Here is a 10,338-nt window from a genome sequence, read left to right as displayed (position 1 = left end):
TATGGCCTTAAAGCGATGGAGTAGATCACGTGTCAAAACAAACCAGCAATATGGTAGCAATATATAGGAACACGTTTTCATGTTAATATGACGTGTAGAACAAGACTAACTGACTCAAAATAACGCGAAAGCACATACTAATGTTCAGTGTTTCTATAGGTACCTCAGCTAACTGGGGGGGGCAGGGTTCCCACTGGTCCTTAAAATCCTTGAAAGTTTGTGAATTTGAGAAAAAAAATCAAGGCCTTGAACGTTTTTGAAAATAGACATAAATAGACATTGGTCATTGAAAGTGCTTGAATTTATATATTTTGTGCAAGAATATAAATTTAAGTTCTTTAGATTTCTATGTATTTACTTAAAGTCAGTAATGGGCTAAATTCCGTTGTCTGCACGTGTCTCCCGCCGTCTGTGTGTCCTTGTTTCACGCGCCACCTACCTCGAGAAAGTGCGACGGTTACGTGCGTGCATGAGTGATTGAAGTCAAATGATGCAGGTTAAACAGCTGCAAGCAAACGACAAATCTAACGTAAAGCGGACCTTCAGCTATGCCTGGAAAATGTAAATTCCAGGACTCGTGGCTCACCAAAGACATTTACAAAGACTGGCTTGTTAAAGATCCGCAAGGCATCTATATGGCCCGATGCAGAGCCTGCAACAAATCAATAAAAGTTCACGCCATGGGCGAAGCAGCTGTGAAGAGCCATGCTGCTTGAGCATCACACAGGACGGCACTCCGCAAGTTATAAGCAGGTAGGTCCTACCCCTGGTAACACGTAGAAAGGAATACAACAACCATACTTAGTAACTAACGTTAATTAGTTAGCTAGATTATTCAATCTCTAAGTGCTTGGCAAATTAACTTCAACGTTTTGCTATGTTGTTAGCTAACGTTATCTAGATGTCTGTCAGTTCTCCCACAGAATCACACCTGTCAATATAGTGCTAGCTAGATAACGTTAGCTAAGTTGTTAACGTTACGTTAGCCAATTTGCGGCAAGCAGAGCTGGACAGTGAACGTTTTAAAATCAATTACAGTTTGCTAACGTTAGCTGAAAGTTTACATTTAGTTGAAGGATGTTCACTAGAGTTGTTAGTGACAACGTTTCATGACTAATGCTAGCTAAAGTTAGCCAGCTAGCTAGTCATTCATCAGGCTAAAAACTTATTTTCTTACAGCTCCTCAAGACAGTCCGTCAACTCGTCATAAGAGGACACATTGCGGGCTGAGACATTGTGGTGTCTGAATATGATGGAGTCTCACTACTCTTTCCACTGTAGTGAACCCACGTGTGGGTGCCATGGTTTATTAACTGTCACCTGTAACATGAAATTATTTTTAGGAACATGTTATGTATGTTTTCATATTCTCTCTCTGTGACACACACGTGCACACACAGGCTAGAAACAGAAATAAGTGTTTGATTTAAATCTTTTTTTTTACTCTTAGGTGTGCTGTTCTCAGACCTTCGCATGTGGGGCAGCAAAGTCCATCTGTGTGTGCACACATGGCTTGGCTTCTCATTTCAAGCATTGTCTAAAAAAAACTGTCTGGTGGGGAGGAGAACTATGTACTTCTCTTTGAGAGCCTTAACAGAAAAACAGTCATGGCAGTGTGACTTTCACGTCCGTTTATGGGATGAGGACAAAGTTGTGGCGAGATTTTACGATTCTAAATTTATGGGACGTGTGACTGCGTTGGACCTTAAAGTGGTCTATGAGAAGCGCACCGAAGATCTAGATCTAAAGAAAAACATGGTTCAAATCTCCATGGATGGACCAAATATAAATTGGTCATTTTTACTAAAAAGTTGAAGTCCTGCCTAGATTTTGATATACACCTTATGAACATTGGCAGTTGCATTCTCCATATTGTAGATGGCGCATTTCAGAAGGGAGTGTAAGAAACAGAGTGGAAAGTCGAGAATATTGCATGCTATGTACCAATTTCTTAAGGATACTCCAGCCCACGGTCAGGACTACTTTAACATCATTGGATCATCAGATCCCCCAATGCCACTTAAGTTTTGCAAGACACGGTGGGTTGAAAATGCACCCTTGCTTGAAAGAGCTTTAGAGTGTTTACCCCGTATGGCAACATGTGAAGGCTGTAGAGAAGAGATGTCCAAATCCAGGCACAAAGTCCTTTGAGGTGATTCAGGAGGCTGTTAAGGACCCTCTCATGACAGAAGAATTGAATTTCATTTTGTCAAATCAAAGTTTATTTGTCACGTGCACCGAATACAACAGGTGTAGACCTTACAGTGAAATGCTTACTTACAGGCTCTAACCAATAGTGCAAAAAAAGGTATTAGGTCAACAATGGGTAAGTAAAGAAATAAAAGCAACAGTGAAAAACAGTAGCGAGGCTACATACAGACACCGGTTAGTCAGGCTGATTGAGGTGGTATGTACATGTAGCTATGGTTAAAGTGACTATGCATATGTGACGAACAGAGAGTAGCAGTAGCGTAAAGAGGGGTTGGCGGGTGGTGGCTGTCAGGACACAGTGCAGATAGCCCGGTCAGCCAATGTGCGGGAGCGCTGGTTGGTCGGGTCAATTCAGGTAGTATGTACATGAATGTATAGTTAAAGTGAGTGGTACTATTTTCATGGTGTCTGTGACCACTCTACCTTTTCATTGTCTCACCAGGTAAATTCCTGCCAATGGAACTGTTGGGCCCCAAGTATGATGACAATGTGCCAGAAGATAACAGATGTCATCCAAGCATGCTCTCCCAATATTTAAAGCGTCTCAAGGTATGTCTTCCATGATGTTGACATGTGTTTACTAGTCTTTTGTCTCTCTTTGGGAAATATAAATCAGTGCTCTATTCACCACAGTAGTCTGTCAACATATGTTTTGTGTATTCTCTAGGTTAAAATGGATTTGCTTGTTGATCTAACAAACACTACCCACTTCTACAGTATGACCGCATAGAGATCGAGAACGAGGGTGTTAAATATGTGAAGCTTCAGTGCAAAGGGTACGTATGAGTGACCTGTTTAAAACTCAAGATTAATTCTCCATGTTTACAAATGCCACTAGTTGAAAATAATCTAATTTGTTGATGTGTTCGTTCCTTGTTTAGCCATGGAGAGTGTCCTTCAACAGAGACTACTGAGATGTTCATCAGACTGTGAGCACTTCATGGAGAAGACTACCACTGAATTGATAGGTAAGGAATGCAATGCATGCAAGTTTTTTTTACTGGAGCTGTATATTTCCTTATCTTTGTTCTTGTCTGGCGTATTATTCATACAGAAACACATGTTGTGGATACATTTTTTAAAGTTTTGATAGCAGTTGAGGTAAAATACAGTCACATTTGAACTTGGTGATACATTAGCCCAAAGTATATACAACATTCTCTTTGGGGTGTTGTATTGTAGCATATTTTCCTGACAACTCAGTGGGTGTGGCGTTTGGCCAGAGCGATGTGGATGGTTAGCCATGTCTTGCAATGGAAACCGTTTAGTTTTTTAACTAAACTGGAGCAAACTGAACAAATCAGGGAGCGACCTACCTGAATTTGTTCAATAGAAACTCGTTTTCGTTGAAAAAACTATTCCGTTTGGAGTAAACGGTTTCTGTTACAAAAGGTTTTGCAACCGAATCAGTGTAATGAATACACCCCAGGCAAGTAGCAAACAGTAACTACAAAATAGATTATCCAAGTAAGATGAGGTACAGGTTTGTCCACTAGGGGGAGCCAGAATATAACCAAACAGTTCTAATCTTTTTAGGACCAACCAGACACCCTCCCTTCCTAATATTCCATCAGCTATTTCTGATAAGATGCATTTTGTTTGTAAATACTATAAAACGGGTTTGCTAAATATTAAGTCAAAGTAATCGCATCGCCAAACAGGCTTTCTTGTAGATTTATAACCAAGTTTGTTGGTTTGTGGTCTGCTCTGCACATAATATGTAACACATATCTGACTGAAATTGGTACTAATCAGACGCCAGCATATTAATAAACAAATTGGATGGGAATCTGAAATGTGTAGTGGCTTTTGCAGGTGCCATGTTTAGTATAGCTCACCATATGTGTGTGTATATGCAATCACTTTGTAGCTCAGCATGTGACCTGTCTGAGTATACCTCAGAAGCCCAGGGTTTGGAAAGGCCCAACTGGACCCCTGCTGCTTAGAGGCTTGAAGGCAGATAAACCAATTTCAAAACATTGCAGTCATGAATGATAAATGCATAACCTCCCCTGTTGTCCTTTTTTTTTTTTATGTCCTTGAGCATCTAGTGGGAGATGGTAAAGTGTGCAGAGGGAAATGAATATTTCTGAGGTTGGAATATATGAATGTCATTATAAAGATGTCCTGTTGTCACCCGTTGATCTTTATCTGTTGTCTCTCTGGTATTAATGCAGATGTTGAAATTAGACAGCGGGGCCCTGTGAATGTAACCCTCCTACAATTCCCCCCCATCATCATGACTGGAGGTTTCATCTCCATTTGTGCTGCCAGACAGACATCTTGTCCTGTCTGACGGACAGGGTGTTACAGCAGTCAAGTTGAGGTCAATCAGTGGAAACGTGCACCCAGTGGAGATTGCCATGCATTGACTATTCAGACTGTATCAGAGGGGGAGAGAAATATTCTTATCCTGATTACTACGATAAGTCCAGATTGACTTTCTATGACCTTACTTTCAGAGATTTTGTCAGATCTCATAGTGGCTGGTCTACCCAGTGAGTTCTCATTTTATACCACTCTCCAATTATTCCTATCTAAAGTTAAATAGAAACGTCTGAATACCAATGACCAATTGCATCATGGCCGAGGGAGATGCTTCAGACTGACGAGGCATGGAGTCTAAAATCCAAAGAAAATTTCCCCCCAAACCACCCCTGAATGCTGATAGAGGCTCTGCCATGAACATTTTTAAAGTGGAGTGAAGATTTAGTTTGCCCCTATTATCCTTCCCTGCCTTGAAGATCAAAGCAAACATGAACCGATTCCCTGTGTGCCCTGGCATTTTCTTTCCTCTCCCCTAGCGTTAGATTGCGTCTGCCATCCGTATCAATTAAGCGACTTGGTGTAGGAGTGCTGGTCTAGAATCAGTCTCTCCATGTCCATTTATTATAATCAAAAAAGCAAAACTGTTCTTAAATCATCACACCTACTCTGAGATGCTTTAAGAATACGGGCCCTGGATTATGTAGCATAACCTCCAGTTGGCTGATGAACTGGTTTTAAACATGAGGCTCCCACCTAGAGAAGTACCAGCACACAGTTAAGCTGGGTGTACACTACACTAATTTGGCCCGATTTAACTGTCCAGTACAAGTTTTTGAGATGGGAGACAATCCCCATGTCGTTGCCTACTCGGCGTGCATCCGTTTTAATGTTACGCTTCAATCATTCCGACAGCTTCACTGCCAAAATGGTATGCAGCATCATCTGGATATGTGTGCAAATAAAGTTTCTGCTGCCATTTCTGTCAAGCCGTCTAATCTGAGTGCTACCCATCCCATCATTGAACAGTTCCAGACATCCCGATATTTTCAAACATGTTTGATTTTATCGACACAATATCTCTTGTAGTGTGAGATGTGCAACTTCAAGTTGAGAACGGTGATCAGCAATAGCCAATGAGAGCTCGCCAAAGAAGCCAGTGATATTACGTTGTTTTGCATCACCCAGAATGTGTGGACTTGCGCAGGAGGCATGACTACTACTAGTATCCGTTTGTACTTGCCTTTCAACCAAAGCGTCAAATCGTTACAGCTCTGAAGTTCACAACCAATGTTATTCAATTCAAAATGTTGGCTAGAACATTTCAACTCTATGGCAAGCATGAATGTCTGACTGAAAACATTTTGAAGCTGCTTTGAACCACAGCTCATTCTAGCTACGTTAACCTGTTTGGGCTAGGGGGCAGTATTGAGAATTTTGGAAAAAATGTGCCCATTTTTAACTGCCTCCTACACCAACTCAGAAGCTAGAATATGCATATTATTTTTCAGGTTTGCGCGATTAGCCCCCGTGGAGTATTTTAATTCGGCTGTTTAGTTTATTGCAGATTCCCGGTCGGAATATTATCGCTTTTCTACGAGATAAATGGCATAAAAATTGGTTTTAAACAGCGGTTGACATGCTTCGAAGTACGGTAATGGAATATTTAGAATTTTATTGTCACGAATTGCGCCATGCGCGCGACACTTCTTTACTATTTCGGATAGTGTCTGGAACGCACGAACAAAACGCCGCTATTCGGATATAACGATGGATTATTTTGGACCAAACCAACATTTGTTATTGAAGTAGCAGTCCTGGGTGTGCATTCTGACGAAGACAACAAAAGGTAATCAAACTTTTATATTAGTAAATCTGATATTGGTGAGTGCTAAACTTGCCGGGTGTCTAAATAGCGAGCCCGTGATGCCTGGGCTATGTACTTAGAATATTGCAAAATGTGCTTTCACCAAAAAGCTATTTTAAAATCGGACATATCGAGTGCATAGAGGAGGTCTGTATCTATAATTCTTAAAATAATTGTTATGCTTTTTGTGAACGTTTATCATGAGTAATTTAGTAAAATGTTAGCGAATTCCCGGAAGTTTGCGGGGGTATGCTAGTTCTGAACGTCACATGCTAATGTAAAAAGCTGGTTTTTGATATAAATATGAACTTGATTGAACAAAACATGCATGTATTGTATAACATAATGTCCTAGGGTTGTCATCTGATGAAGATCATCAAAGGTGAGTGCTGCATTTAGCTGTCTTCTGGGTTTTGGTGACATTATATGCTGGCTTGAAAAATGGGTGTCTGATTATTTCTGGCTTGGTACTCTGCTGACATAATCTAATGTTTTGCTTTCGTTGTAAAGCCTTTTTGAAATCGGACAGTGTGGTTAGATTAACGAGAGTCTTGTCTTTAAATAGCTGTAAAATAGTCATATGTTTGAGAAATTGAAGTAATAGGATTTTTAAGGTTTTGAAAATCGCGCCACAGGCTGCAAGTGGCTGTTACGTAGGTGGGACGAATTCGTCCCGCCTAGCCCAGAGAGGTTAACAATCTAATCACATTGTTTTTGCGAGACAGCGTGGTGGAATGGAGATTCCTCATGACCAAGTGAAGAATGGTGTAGTTTGTGACACCTTGTCTGTGCCAGATCGTTTAGTGTGGCACCACTACGTTGGCAAGACAAACTACAGGAAAGACAGTCGTTTAATGTGAGAGGCTCAGCGAGGTTAAGATTTTGAAAGTCGTGTAGTGAACACCCGGCATATGGGCTCTCTCAGGAGGATTCAGTGGGCGTTATGTGTAGCCAGGCTACCACCACCTCCTCTCTTCACAGATAGGACTATTGATTTTGCAAGAGAGGGATGGTTGGAAAATGACAGGGTTATTGAACTGTCTCATTTGTGTTTCATTGAATGTCAAATGTATTTATAAAGCCCTTTTTACATCAGCAGATATCACAAAGTGCTTGTACAGAAACTCAGCCTAAAACAGCAAGCGATCCAGCTGTAGAAGCACAATTGCAAGTACGCACATACACACTATTGTAGTAGTAGGAACAGATGGGCACTTTGCTTGATTGACTTAAGCAGTGTCTCTCTTTGTTCTCCCACAGGTGTCCACTGCACGCACGGCTTCAATCGGACAGGCATTCTGATCTGTGCATACCTGGTGGAGAAGATGGATTGGAGGTAAGGCCTAGCCATCCCAATCAAGCAGCACCACAGGGAACTTTGTTTGTTACTGTCTGTCTGGCCGTCCGCCAGCCAGCCAAATCACTTAATGGATTCCTATATTGACCACACAACCAACACAATTCCAAGAGTGGTTTGTTTTGTGTCACTCCTCTGTGTTCAGGATATACTTCTCTTGCCCCCTAAAGGGGTGTAGCCATGTTGCAGTGGAAGCAGACTTAACCTGTTATGGCTAGGGGGCAGTATTTTTCACGGCTGGATAAAAAACGTACCCGATTTAATCTGGTTACTACTCCTGCCCAGTAACTAGAATATGCATATAATTATTGGCTTTGGATCGAAAACACCCTAAAGTTTCTAAAACTGTTTGAATGGTGTCTGTGAGTATAACAGAACTCATATGGCAGGCAAAAACCTGAAGATTTCATGCAGGAAGTGGCCTGTCTGACAAGGTGTCGTTCTTCTTGTCTCTGTTTATTGAAGAATGAGGATCTTAGCTGTCCCGTGACACTTCCTACGGCTGCCATAGGCTCTCAGAAGGCGGCAAAATGCTGAATCGTGGCTTTGCAGGCTCTGGCTGAAAAAAAGTAGCGCGTTTGGGTAGTGGCTGGTTACAGTACTGTGAGACTTAGGCTCGTGCCCGCGTCGACCGAAAGCTTTGTTTTCTTTCCTCTGTTTAGCTAAATGGACATTCCCGGTCGGAATATTATCGCTTTTTTACGAGAAAAAATGGCATAAAAATGGATTTTAAACAGCGGTTGACATGCTTCGAAGTACGGTAATGGAATATTTAGATTTTTTTTGTCACGAATTGCGCCATGCGAGCGACCCTGATTTACCATTTCGGGGTAGTGTCTGGGACGCACGAACGAAACGCCGCTATTCGGATATAACGATGGATTATTTTGGACCAAACCAACATTTGTTATTGAAGTAGCAGTCCTGGGAGTGCATTCTGACAAAGACAACAAAAGGTAATCAAACTTTTATAATAGTAAATCTGATATTGGTGAGTGCTAAACTTGCCGGGTGTCTAAATAGCTAGCCCGTGATGGCTGGGCTATGTACTTAGAATATTGCAAAATGTGCTTTCACCAAAAAGCTATTTTAAAATCGGACACATCGAGTGCATAGAGGAGTTCTGTATCTATAATTCTTAAAATAATTGTTATGCTTTTTGTGAACGTTTATCGTGAGTAATTTAGTAAATTGTTAGCAAATTCCCCGGAAGTTTGCGGGGGGTATGCTAGTTCTGAACGTCACATGCTAATGTAAAAAGCTGGTTTTTGATATAAATATGAACTTGATTGAACAAAACATGCATGTATTGTATAACATAATGTCCTAGGGTTGTCATCTGATGAAGATCATCAAAGGTGAGTGCTGCATTTAGCTGTCTTCTGGGTTTTGGTGACATTATATGCTGGCTTGAAAAATGGGTGTCTGATTATTTCTGGCTTGGTACTCTGCTGACATAATCTAATGTTTTGCTTTCGTTGTAAAGCCTTTTTGAAATCGGACAGTGTGGTTAGATTAACGAGAGTCTTGTCTTTTAAAATGCTGTGAAATAGTCATATGTTTGAAAAATTGAAGTTTTTGTATTTTTGAGGAATTTGTAATTCGCGCCACGCCTATCATTGGATATTGGAGCAGGTGTTCCGCTAGCGGAACGTCTAGATGTAAGAGGTTAAGATGTCAGCATATTTCAGCTGGCGCCTAGCTGAACTCGGCTATCCGACTCGAACGAAAGTCCCTTAAAAGACTTTGCTTGCATAACGAGAAAAAAAGGGAATAGTACTGTTTGTCCATCTTGTGATGCCATAGCCAGTATAAACTTCTTCACAATACTCCATATTAACATAAGAAAACTCAAGAAATCTGTCATTTTAAAAAATGTTCAAAGGAGATATTATTCTCGCATTTTTACATCTAAGATGTTTGGTTTAGTGTTTTTCAATGAACATTTTTTTGCATGAAAACGAGTCTCTCGTTGAATGACTACAAAGACTTCATTGAAGGGTCCCTACTACGAAGGGGCGTAGACTTCGGTTTATGCACAAACTGTTTAGGCTGGGAAGCATGCGGACTCCTTTAGCCTTGTAGTTTATTGGATTGGGTTCTATTTCAACTATCTCTGCCTGCCCAAACCACGTAATAAGCCCCAATACAAAACCAGTTACTTCATTGACAACTGCAATTATGGCCTCTGGGTTATTTTATTGTGATTTTGAAGTTATTATTTTAGGTCAGAACAGAAAATAGCAAACCAATATACATTATACACATGGATTTATGTTAAGTCATGTGGGCCAAATTGTAGCCAGTGATTTGGGTTTCTTGATCTGAAAACAAGGCTCCCTACATTTTATCAGCATATCGAATGTGCGACGCGGGCTGGCAGCATTCTGGATCATTACTACTCTAACTTCCGCAACGCATATAAAGCCCTCCCTTGCCCTCCTTTCGGCAAATCTGACCACGACTCCATTTTGTTGCTCCCAGCCTGTAGACAGAAACTAAAACAGGAAACGGCGTGCTCAGGTCTGTTCAACGCTGGTCCGACCAATCGGATTCCACGCTTCAAGATTGCTTCAATCACGTGGACTGGGATATGTTCCGGATAGCCTCAGACAACAACATGGATGTATACGCTGAT

General features: G+C 41.1%; 1 long non-coding RNA gene across 5 annotated transcripts in view; it reads left to right on the top strand.

Moving 5' to 3' along the window:
- Positions 1 to 10,338, top strand: part of LOC106571291 (uncharacterized) — a 149,735-nt gene that overhangs the window by 91 nt on the left and 139,306 nt on the right. For 2 of the 5 annotated variants that reach the window (XR_006759153.1, XR_006759156.1), the window contains exons 1-6: positions 1 to 753; positions 2,654 to 2,760; positions 2,879 to 2,987; positions 3,093 to 3,179; positions 7,440 to 7,514; positions 7,604 to 7,679. The exon at positions 1 to 753 is cut by the window's left edge. This is a non-coding gene — a long non-coding RNA (uncharacterized lncRNA). Of the gene's footprint in view, positions 754 to 1,179; positions 1,293 to 2,653; positions 2,761 to 2,878; positions 2,988 to 3,092; positions 3,180 to 7,439; positions 7,515 to 7,603; positions 7,680 to 10,338 lie in introns of all 5 variants that reach the window. The other 3 variants (XR_006759157.1, XR_006759154.1, XR_006759155.1) reach the window with 3 other exon arrangements.

This window comes from Salmo salar, chromosome ssa15 (genome assembly GCF_905237065.1).
Source record: "Salmo salar chromosome ssa15, Ssal_v3.1, whole genome shotgun sequence".
NCBI classification, from domain to species: domain Eukaryota; kingdom Metazoa; phylum Chordata; class Actinopteri; order Salmoniformes; family Salmonidae; genus Salmo; species Salmo salar.
This window is presented reverse-complemented; position numbering and strand designations above follow the sequence as displayed.